This window comes from Tasmannia lanceolata, unplaced genomic scaffold, assembly GCF_043159265.1.
Source record: "Tasmannia lanceolata isolate RefF3 unplaced genomic scaffold, GAP_Taslan_0.1 ptg000018l, whole genome shotgun sequence".
Classification (NCBI taxonomy): Eukaryota; Viridiplantae; Streptophyta; class Magnoliopsida; order Canellales; family Winteraceae; genus Tasmannia; species Tasmannia lanceolata.
Genome location: NW_027518695.1, coordinates 60862539 through 60873563, shown reverse-complemented (window position 1 = coordinate 60873563; position 11025 = coordinate 60862539). Strand labels below are relative to the sequence as shown.

The following is an 11025-nucleotide window of genomic DNA, read 5'->3' as shown; positions in this document are numbered from 1 at the left end:
GGAATATATATAGGAAAAAAACAGAAATGGCTAAGGGTGCAACTATCAATTAAGGAAAATATTTTCCAAATGAGAGTAAAAATCGGCTGGTAGAGATCAAAATGAGGGGCATCTATTATTAATTACCCTTTTCTATCTATGTGTTCATGAGAACCGAACTGACAAAGTCCACTATCTGTAAACAACTCTTTCATGGGCAACATTGCAAGACAGAGTCCACTATCCGCAAGTCCACAAGTGCATCGGCATTACCTCTAATCCATTTTACCTTGTGATGGAAAATATCCCGGTGAAGCAAGAGGTTGTGGAATGATTGGACTAGGGAAATATGGCTGTTGACCCCAAATATTTATGTAGCATAAGTATTGTAACCTGCAAGATGAAAAATGGGCTTGTAATTGATGATGGATCTGTTATCTAATGCATGGCAAAATAAAGTGGAGTGCGGCTAGAGAGAAGAACAATTCAGAACTGGTTTGGAATGCGTAGTGCAGGAGGCGGGGTAGATTTACTATAAACTATGAGACAAAAATGTTGGAAAGGTGGGAGCAAGGCATGGCCGGGAGGACAGCCCGTCCACCGGAGAACGGAGCTTGAAGGGCTTTGCTCAGGCCAACAAGATCGGTGGCTCTGATACCAGGAAGAATTTAAGATTTCTACTATTCTCAGATTTCTTAGATGCTTTACAAAGAGCCCTAATGTGTGTTTATATAAAACACCGATAGGGATAAACATAGAAAGAGATCATGATAAGAAGGGAAAGAGATAAACCTAATCTAATTCACTTGCCTAATCTAATCCCATAACTCAATATAGCCCAATCAAATCAAATCAGAGAAGATTTGATCTTAATATAATTTTATTCTCTAATATGTACACCTAAGTTATATTTGTATCTCATACAAATGCAGTCATAAAAGCACATAATTTTTGCATGCAGGGGCGGAGGCACATATAGCATCAAGGGGGCCATGCCCCCCCCCCCCCCCCGACCAATGCATTCAAGGGTAAATTAGTCCGGGCCCCCAAGTGTAAATTCCTGGCTCCGCCCCTGTTTGCATGAGTAATGTTTGCTCATAGTACGTGTGATTTTTGGGTGATTTGCATGTAATTTTCAATGTGAATAATGGCTGACAAATATTTGTGGACATAATTAAGGAACGATTTTTGTGGTATCTACCAGGTTTCCCTTGAGAAATGAGATTGTCATAACTTCTAGATAAAAAGAAAATTACATATATTTCTCTCTGAGTTATATATCTAAGATAAGTTAGCTATAATCTGTCTCCTCTCTCCATCCCTTTCTCTCATTTAATCTGATAACCCAATCAAATCATCCAACGGCTAGATCTGGAATCTATTCTAGGTAAGAGAAGATAAGATTTTATGGTTTTCCACATATCTAGCTCCCTCTATTTAATTCTTTTTAGCTATGGTTTTTTTCAACTTTTAGTGAGTCCGGACAAAATCTGATTGGACACAGAAAAAAAACTGATTGGACACGTGGCGAGTTGAAAAAGCATGTGTAGACGTGAAGTTGGGAGGAGAGAGAGAAAGAGCTGAAGACAAAGACGGAATTTTGAGATTTTGAGAGCGGCTCGTTTGGAGAAAAGTGAAAAAGAACTGAACCCAGCTGCTTTATTAAAGTAGATAGATATTAACATTCACTAGTAAAATACCCCGTGCGATGCACGGGACTACAAAAAATACGATTTAAAACTCAAATTTTTTAAAAGATATATTCACAAAAAAAATGCAAGTTGAAAATGCAGCCTATGAGGCCTAGATCTATGCCAATGAAACTAACATTCATCTTCCAAATCTGTAAATAGTTATAGATGTTAATAATTGTTTAGTCAATGATAGATGAGATGAAAAAGTTCATTACACAGGTTTGTTCATGTCTCTGAAGCATATGTAGAAGGTAATCCAACATTATCACTACAAAAAAAAAACCCACATGCATCATACTACCGCACTTCACTAGGTTCTGAAGAAAATCTAAAAGCTTTCCACATCATTCTATCTACATGTAACATGTAAACATAACCAATTCAAGAAATAAACAGCAGTGCAAAAGTTGTAAGACTATCTACATGTGAACATAAACAGCTATTCAAAAATTTTAAGAAGAAACACAAACAAACCCAACGACGTAAGACACAACAACACAACTTTGAGATCAGAAGTGATAATGTCTTCAGGTCATGATCACTAGCAGGAACTTCGCATACAAAAGTGGGCACAACACTTTCAATTAATGCTCTGACCTCGCATTCCTAATTCAGTCGAGCTGATGAAATATTGGTCTATTCACATCAGTGATGTTAATCAGTATACGAAAATAACTTTCCATACGCACATATGTAGAAGAGTGAATATTGAAAATGACTAAGATCACACAACAAACATTTGACAAATTTGGCACAGAACTTCTGCATGATAAAGTATTGCAAAGAGCTCATATAATTGAAAATCTATTTTAAGTTTATTGGATATAAGTTTATTGGCTATGCAGTATAAAAGGATGTACTTCATCTTTATCATTAATGTGAAAGTGGGTGATATAGTGAAGAGGGCTATAATGTGTACACATAAAGGAAAAATCAGAACTTGTTGGAGAAAGATGATAATGGAAGATACAATAACCTTCAAAAAGCAGCCACAAAGTGATGAAATCCTAATATTATCAAGATTCAAGACATCATTTTTGGGATAAGGTCTGAAACGTCTAAACAAATCATCCTCACCAGATTAAAAATTAAATTGATTTGAAACAAAAGCACCAGAAATACACAAATTGCTTTTCACAAAGGATAATAAATGTTTGTAAATTTAACAATCAATAAGGGTAAAAGATAGTATAAAATCCAAAAACATGATTCAACAATAAATAGAAAAACAAGATGTAGAAAGTGGACCATAAGAGCTCATGTGCTCATGTATAAACCATGGATGTAGAAAGTGGATCATGTTGGTAAAGCAACAGAAAAGTCCATGAGGCTATAACCTATAAAATATAAACAATTAAGCAAAATTGAATCGCTGAAATGAATTATAAATGACAGAGATAAGGACAATCACAAAATCATTCATGGCTACTTACCTAACCTTGGTCTTGGTCATGGATAAGATATGTTTAGGTGATTATATGTTTTGGTGATAAGAATTATAAATGTTTGCTGATAAGAATTATAAATGGCAAAGTTAAGGACAATCACAAAATCATTCCTGGCTACTTACCTAACCTTGGTCTTTGTCATGGATAAGATCTGTTTAGGTGACTATACATTTATTTAAAGAAATGAGAAGTTGGCGAGGTTATGTTATAATGGAAAAAAACGAAGAAGTATAAATTGAATAAGGAAAGAGTTGCTAAGCTCTATCAGATTCAAGCGATAGGGATGAGCTTGTGAACAGATATCTACCACCAAGCTAAGAAAATAATGGCTGAAAAAAATGATTTGAGATTGTCACAGTATGTACGCTAGATAAGGAAGGCCTGTACTTGAGCGCCTCCATGTGAGCCAGACTGCAGAGGTAGTCTAAATCAAACCCATTGCGCATGTGGTCCACAGAAAACAAGTGGTGTACACACAACCTGCTGCATTTTCGATGCTAGCTTAAATGCCAGCTTTCAGAACATTTTTCCTTGGACTACTATTGATAAATCCATTTTCTGATTCTGTCTGAAGAAGTTTTAATTAGTTACACGCAACAATCTTTTCCTGTTTAAGTAAAAATAACATCAGCCTATTCGAATACAATAATCAGTTTTGCAATTAAAATCAATTCCCGAATTCCAAAATGCTCAAGGACTAAATATAGTCATTAGGCCCCGGTTTGATCCGGATTTGGAGAATTATAATAATGGATCTTTGGATATGGGTAATTTCTAATTTTCACAATCGTCATAAATAAGATGTATGAAGGAAGATCCATACTGCAGGTTATTCAATTTAATAAAAATCAAAGTAGTTTTTGTACGAAATATGAATTATACCCTTAGTTTCAGCCTTTGTCCATCCAAGAAGGTTTCAGAAATATGAATCCACACCAAGCTGAAAAGGCCCCTATAATGCCAAGAGCCCGGTGATCATCTTGAAAGAGGAAGTTGCTTTAAATAGCAAATGGGACATTAAGAGCTCATTTCTTTTTGTAGGTGACATTAAGGCGTCCTTGGAAGCCATTACTTATAGCATCTATAAAATTTCTATGTTTATTACATACAAATAGTAATATTTTTCATGGAAGCATTTGCATTTAAGATTATATGCCAATAATTTTAAATGTTTCCAAAGTGGCCTAAAATTTGTATCTTTGTAAAAATTTAAAGTCGTATAAACAGGGAATAAATAATAGCTGGCATTTAGTGTCCTTGGCGGAAGCTTTCCAAAACATCGCATTCTAATCGCATATGGTTTGAAGCCTGAGACTCCAACGTCATACCAATGCAATCATCTTCAATCACGAAGTGCAAACATAAAGGAGAGATGAATTGTACCCTATCACCGATGACTTTATGTGGCTTATTAAGAAAACCTCAGTAATGAAGAACCAACCTAAGAACCAATCATGAAGATCAAAATAATTAATAGCATAATACATAATCTAATATAAAGATGCAATAGAAATGCCCTTGGAATTGTTTTCAAGCTAATATCATTGGGAATGCAATGGAGATATGTATATATAAAATTAATTGAGGAGATTATGTCAGTAACTTATGAAGCCCCAGAATGTTTTCCAAGCGGAAGCACCACCAGTGACCTAAAAACCAATCATGAAGATAAAATTAATTAATACAAAACATACAAATGAAAACCCATATGACCTAAAAATCTAACATAAGCAAAGTTCGATTTAAACACCATGGAATTCCCAAAAACAGAACACCCCACTCTTAAAAAAAGAACAAACTTTTAGATAAAAATCTAACATAAGCAAAGTTCGATTTAAACACCATGGAATTCCCAAAAACAGAACACCCCACTCTAAAAAAAAAGAACAAACTTTTAGAAATACACTTAGATTTGTAAAAAACATACAGTTTTATACCTGCTAAAAACATGTTTATCACCACAAAGATTCATCTGATTGGAATAAATGTGCAAAACAAATTACAGATAATATAAAACCATTATGAAAAAATGTGCAAAACCAAGGCATCAGAAACCAAAAAAAAATACAGATAATATAAAGAAACAAATTACATGGAAGAAGACAATTTACCCATTTTCCAAACTGAAATTGAACAAAGCACATAAATCCAGATGTTTATAGGTATCTATGTCTCATAATAATACATGCATGCCTAAGGAAGATGGTAAGTAAACAATGAAAAATTGGAGAGTCTAAAAAAGACAAAGGAACAAAGGAAAACCCAATTGAAGAATATCCATGAAAATCCATCACCATTTAAAAAAATGAAAAGAAAGAACATGCAGAGACAAAATCTCTCGAAGGAGAAAGCGAGAAATAAATGAAAAATCAAGATCCACTCTTTGAAGAATAAAACATGCAACCAAAATTCAAAAATAATGATAATAATAATAAAGAAATCCCCTAAAAAAACCCAGGATCCCTTTTTGAAGAATACCCCATGAGAATCCATCAGCATAAATCCATTTTTTGAAGAATACCCAATAAATATGAAAACCCATCACTTTAAGGGAAAAGAAGAAGAAAACGAAAGATCAAAATAACCCTATCAAGATATAAAAATGAAAACCCATCACTTTAAAAGAATAAAAATGGAAAACAAACAAAAGAGGAAAAAAAGAAGAAAAAAACAAAGATCAAAATAACCCTATCCAGATATAAAAATGAAAATCCATCATTTTAAAAGATTAAAAAAGGAAAAGAAACAAATGAGGAAAAAAGAAGAAGAGAAAAACACAGATCAAAATATCCCTAGCTGGATAAACTTCATCTTCACTCTCCTCTTACATTAACGGGAAAAGAAATGTCCTCTCACCTTGTGATTAGACTTCAGAAGAGGAAGATCTCGGATTGCAGCGATGGTTTTTCCGGTTAGAACAGCCAAGAGAGAGAGATAGAGAGAGGACTTGTGGAGAAGAGGGAGAGGAAACGGGACATGTGGAAGAGGGATGCGGAAGGGAAAAAGTCAAGACCAACACATGGGGGGTTTGGAAGGGGAGGGTCAACTAATCTCGAGAAAGGGCACATGGAAGAGAGAGAGAGAGAGGGTGAGATGCGTAAAACAGAGAGCCTTGAGGGGACGTCTAATAGAGATAAGGTCATTAAATTGATGATTTTACCCTCGTATAATTTCTCATAGATATAGATGTTAGAATAGCAGCAAAGGGGTTGACGGTAAAAGGGTAACGCCTATGTGCAATTCTGAGGAAAAAAGAAAAAATTCCGGTTTTCCCTCTGGTTATCTATACTATCTATATAAAGCTGGATGTGTTACACTGAGGGTATGCCACGTGGCACCCCCTCTACAAACCGCATTCAGCCTTTTTTGTTTTTGACGCATCTATTCATTTGCAATCGCATTCAGCCTTTCTTTCTTTTTTTGACGCATTCAACCTAGTTTCTAATAACCGTTTTATTCGGTTACCGATTTCAAACGGCACAAACATATCACAAATCTATACTATCTATATAACGCTGGATGTGGTACACTGAGGGTCTGCCACATGGCACCACCTCTGCAAACCGCATATAGCCTTTTTTGTTTTTGACGCATCTATTCATTTGCAACCACATTCAGCCCTTTTTTTTTTACCCATTCAACCAAGTTTCTAATAACCATTTTATTCGGTTACCGATTTCAAACAGCACAAACATATCACAAATCCAAAACGTTTTATTCCAAAACGTCACAAACGTTTTATTCCAACGACTAGAATGTAAATTAAGAGTCTTTATATAGAAAATCCACGTTTCCTATTTAAATGTTCTAAAATTTATATAATAAAGAGTCGTTGACAAACCTGCCTTTATATCTGCCGTTTCCTATTCACGACGCCTCCTCACGAATCGTTTCCAATTTTAACACGTTTCCTAATAATAAAAATCACTCACTCGTTTTCAAAATACCTACAAATCATCCTAGCATCTCTTTCTATCTACTAAAACTAAAATATCTCCACCGTCGTTTGCTGTGATTAATACTTTGCTTTCCTCTAAGCTGTGCTGGTGCCACGTGTTAGCCCCTCCTCTATCCCGCTGTTTTAAAAAGCCCTATTTATCACGTTTTGGCAAATTTTCTGAATTAGGAAGGTCAGAATTCCAATAGTCTAAATCGTTTCAAACTTTCTTTCCCATATGATATCGTATATTAGTTCCTCTCTCTACCCGGTTTAAAAAAAACGTGTAAATAACATAATGACTGTAGTTAAATCTAAAAAAACTCTCTATATTCCTTTAATTTAGGCTTTAAATCCCATAAAATCCTCTCTCTCGATATGTCAGGGTGCTTCTTTAACTCTTTTTCAGAATATTAAAACGGATTTCTTCTACCGCAATTTCCTGAACAAAAAAAAAAAACTCCTACTAAAACTCTCTGTCCAGCATATATCTCTTTCCATTTTAATTCCAAATTAAAATAAGCAGATAAATCTTGGAAATGCCAAACGTCACAGATTCTCTCTTCTCGTCTTTTACATGTATCTTAAAAACACTATTATTTATTTCTATTTATTTCCTCATCTCTTCCTATTTATCTTCCATTCTCTCTTCTTCAAGAAACACATTCTCTTTTCTCTTTTTCAAGGTGAGAGTTATCCTTCTTCCATCTTATTTTTTTACACATTCGCAGATAAAACACATATTAACAATCTAGGTCTTTGTCTGATACTAACTTCTTTATTTTTGGCTTTGGCATAAGGTTTAGTTTTGTTTATGGTTCCTGTTTCATCATAGAAACTTTCATAATCTATATTCTGGTGGTTCGAAAATATGTGTCCTTTGTTTATTTATGGTGCTATCTTTACATGTTTTTATTAGAGGCTTCCTGGCTTCTTTCATAAATCTATCCTCCAGTAAAAGGTGTTTTGATACTACTCATGTTAGGGTGATTTGATACTGCTCATTCTGCATCTAGGTATGATTCTTTTTTACAGCAGACCCAACTTTTGTTTTGGTGTTCAATTAAATTTTCTAATGATGGAGCGATTCTTAAAATTGATGGAGTGATTTTTAAAATTTATTTCACTTTTGATGCATGGTTTAGGTTCAATCTCTGGTCAATTTCAAGGTAGTCGATGATGCCCACATTAATTTCAACATGATCAGGATGTAGGTATGTCTGATTTGCTCATGTGCCTTTTTTCTCTTTCAGTTAAATGATTTCACATACTTTTATAATTGGATTTTTCTCGACCGGGTGAAGTGAAAATTGGAGATTTTGGGTGGACTCTCTTCCAGAGTTTCTTTGGTTTCATTTTGGAGATTGAATTGTGTGATGGTTTTTGACAGGTAGAAGAATAGAAGCCCTTGTTGGACAAATTAGATGTTGTCCAGTAGGGTCTGATATATGGCTTGATTGAATCCAGAAATTAGAAATGTAAATAAATCAGTACTTAGCTTTTGTAGAAAACGTTTCTGTAAAACAGATCGAGAAGAAGAAGGCTGAGTCGTGCCACTGGTCACTCTCCTTATGAATCGTATCCGCCCCCTACCGGTGCAAACCGGGATCCGCGAACCGATGCTCCAAGATAAAACAGCCAAAGTTGGCTCCAGTCCACGTGCACTCGCTGACTGGTCCACCCAGAATCACCGTAGAACTGTGCTGAGATCAGAACGGAGGAAAGGAAGAAGACAAGCAGAAACTTTGATGTTTTTTCTGTAAAAAACTATATCTCCAATGGTGCTGTTCTCTTCTTTTTATAGATGAGAATATGATTGTTGGAGGATAATTAATCACCATTAAAAGACCAAAACGTTTCTCTTTTAATCACCATTAAAAGACAAAAAACGTTTCTCTCTTAATCACCATTAAAAGACAAAAAACGTTTCTCTTTTAATCACCATTAAAAGACAAAAACGTTTCTCTCTTAATTACCATTAAAAGACAAAAATGTCTCTTTTAATCACCATTAAAAGACAAAAACGTTTCTCTCTTAATTACCATTAAAAGACATAAACGTTTCTCTCTTAATTACCATTAAAAGACAAAAACGGTTTTGGTTTTGAAAACACACCACAAGCACACTCACCAAGGTCTTGGGTTCAAGTCCCCACATATGCAAAAGTCTTTTGCTTTAAAACAAGAGAGCGAAACATAATTTGAATCTTCCCTCCAAATTTTTTAAACAAAAGGAAAAAACATCTTTGACTTTTCAAATCTTTTTATTATTTTGTTTAAAAATTCTAACAATCTCCCACAAGATTCAAAATACAGTTGAAAATTGAAAACGGAAGTATCTGAGCACATTAGAAAATAGAGTGGATTCATACCGGTGTCTTTTGGACTTCAACCGATATTTAGGATAAACAGATTACGTTACCGAGTACGGGTAGAGTTAGACTCCTTCAACCTTTCCTCGTGGGTGTAACTGACTAACCTGTTATCCACACTCTACATTCGATTCCTTGGTGATTCATTCACAGTTTTGGAACATTTTGGCCTTGTTCCCCTCTTGGTTCTCATGAATGTTCTAGAGAATTACTCGTTAAATTCTCATAGGAAGCAGCCTTACCTCCACATTCACTTAGGTCAGTCATCAAGTATGCACTGCAAGTAACATACCACCAAATACGGGTTATGATCTGATTAAGAGTCTATAACTCATCCTCTCTCATTTGCAGTGAACACTATCTTTCATCATTTTGCATCTAGGAGTAAGGGGTGATAGTGTTAACAAACCATCCGGTGACTTGTTAGTACCCATTGAACCAAATTCCAGGGATCTCCTTTCACATTGGTTGGGTGTCCATCACTAATGGTTCATGCCACGAGCTTTAACCCCATTCCTTGCGATGTCTCATAAACCACCTTGTTTATTTGTGGCTTTGTCAGAGGATCTGCCAGATTCCTCTCCGACCTTACAAAGTCGAGTGCTATTGTTCCCTCACTCAAGTATTACTTTACCAAATTATGCCTCAGGCGTATATGCCTTCTTTTGCCATTATAGGTCTTACTTTTGGCCTTGGCTAAAGCAGCTTGACTATCACAGTGTAAAGACACTGAGGGAACCGGCCTTGGCCATAAAGGCACATCTGCCATAAAATTCCTGAGCCATTCGGCTTCAGCTCCTGCTAGGGCTAAGGCTATAAATTCCGCTTCCATAGTGGAACTTGTACTACAAGTTTGTTTAACCGATTTCCAAGAAATCGCACCACCACCAAGGGTGAATACATATCCACTGGTAGACACTGAATCTCTTGAATCAGAGATCCAATTCGCATCACTATAGCCTTCTAAGACAGCAGGATACCCCTTAAAATGCAGTCCAAAGTTTATTGTACCCTTTAGGTACCTTAACAACCTAGTCAAAGCCTGCCAGTGTTCATGTCCTGGTCTATGAGTGTGTTGACTAAGTTTTCCAACTGCTAGAGCAATGTCAGGTCTAGTACAGTTCATCAAATATAACACTGAACCTATAATACTTGAGTATTCCTTTTGGGATACCATCTCACCTTTGTTTTTCTTTAGGTGTACCTGACAATCTAAAGGTGTCTTTGCAGGTGAACTATCATATTGTCCAAATTTCCATAGAATGCTCTCTACATAATGAGACTGAGACAATATTATTTCATTTTCTTTTCTGATGATCTTCATCCCTAAGATTACATCAGCTTCACCCATATCTTTGGTTTCAAAATTTGACATTAAAATTCTCTTAGTAGATTTTACTATGTCCAAATTAGTACCAATAATTAATATATCATCTACATATACACAAAGTATTACACCTTTATCCCCATTAAACTTACTATAAACACATTTGTTGGATTCATTTATCTTATACCCATTTGTAATTAAGACAGTATCAAATTTGTCATTCCACTGTTTAGGTGCTTGTTTCAAACCATATAGTGACTTAATTAGTT

The 11025-nt window shown here is 35.3% G+C and overlaps 1 long non-coding RNA gene across 1 annotated transcript; it reads right to left on the bottom strand.

Annotated features, from left to right (window-relative positions):
• Window positions 1-1869: 1869 nt before the first annotated feature.
• Window positions 1870-6113, bottom strand: LOC143851746 (uncharacterized). The gene is made up of 3 exons (XR_013236491.1): window positions 5978-6113; window positions 4725-4770; window positions 1870-2309 (listed from the first exon to the last, which is right to left on the bottom strand). It is a non-coding gene; the product is annotated as an uncharacterized LOC143851746 (long non-coding RNA).
• Between the last annotated feature and the right edge of the window lie 4912 nt (window positions 6114-11025).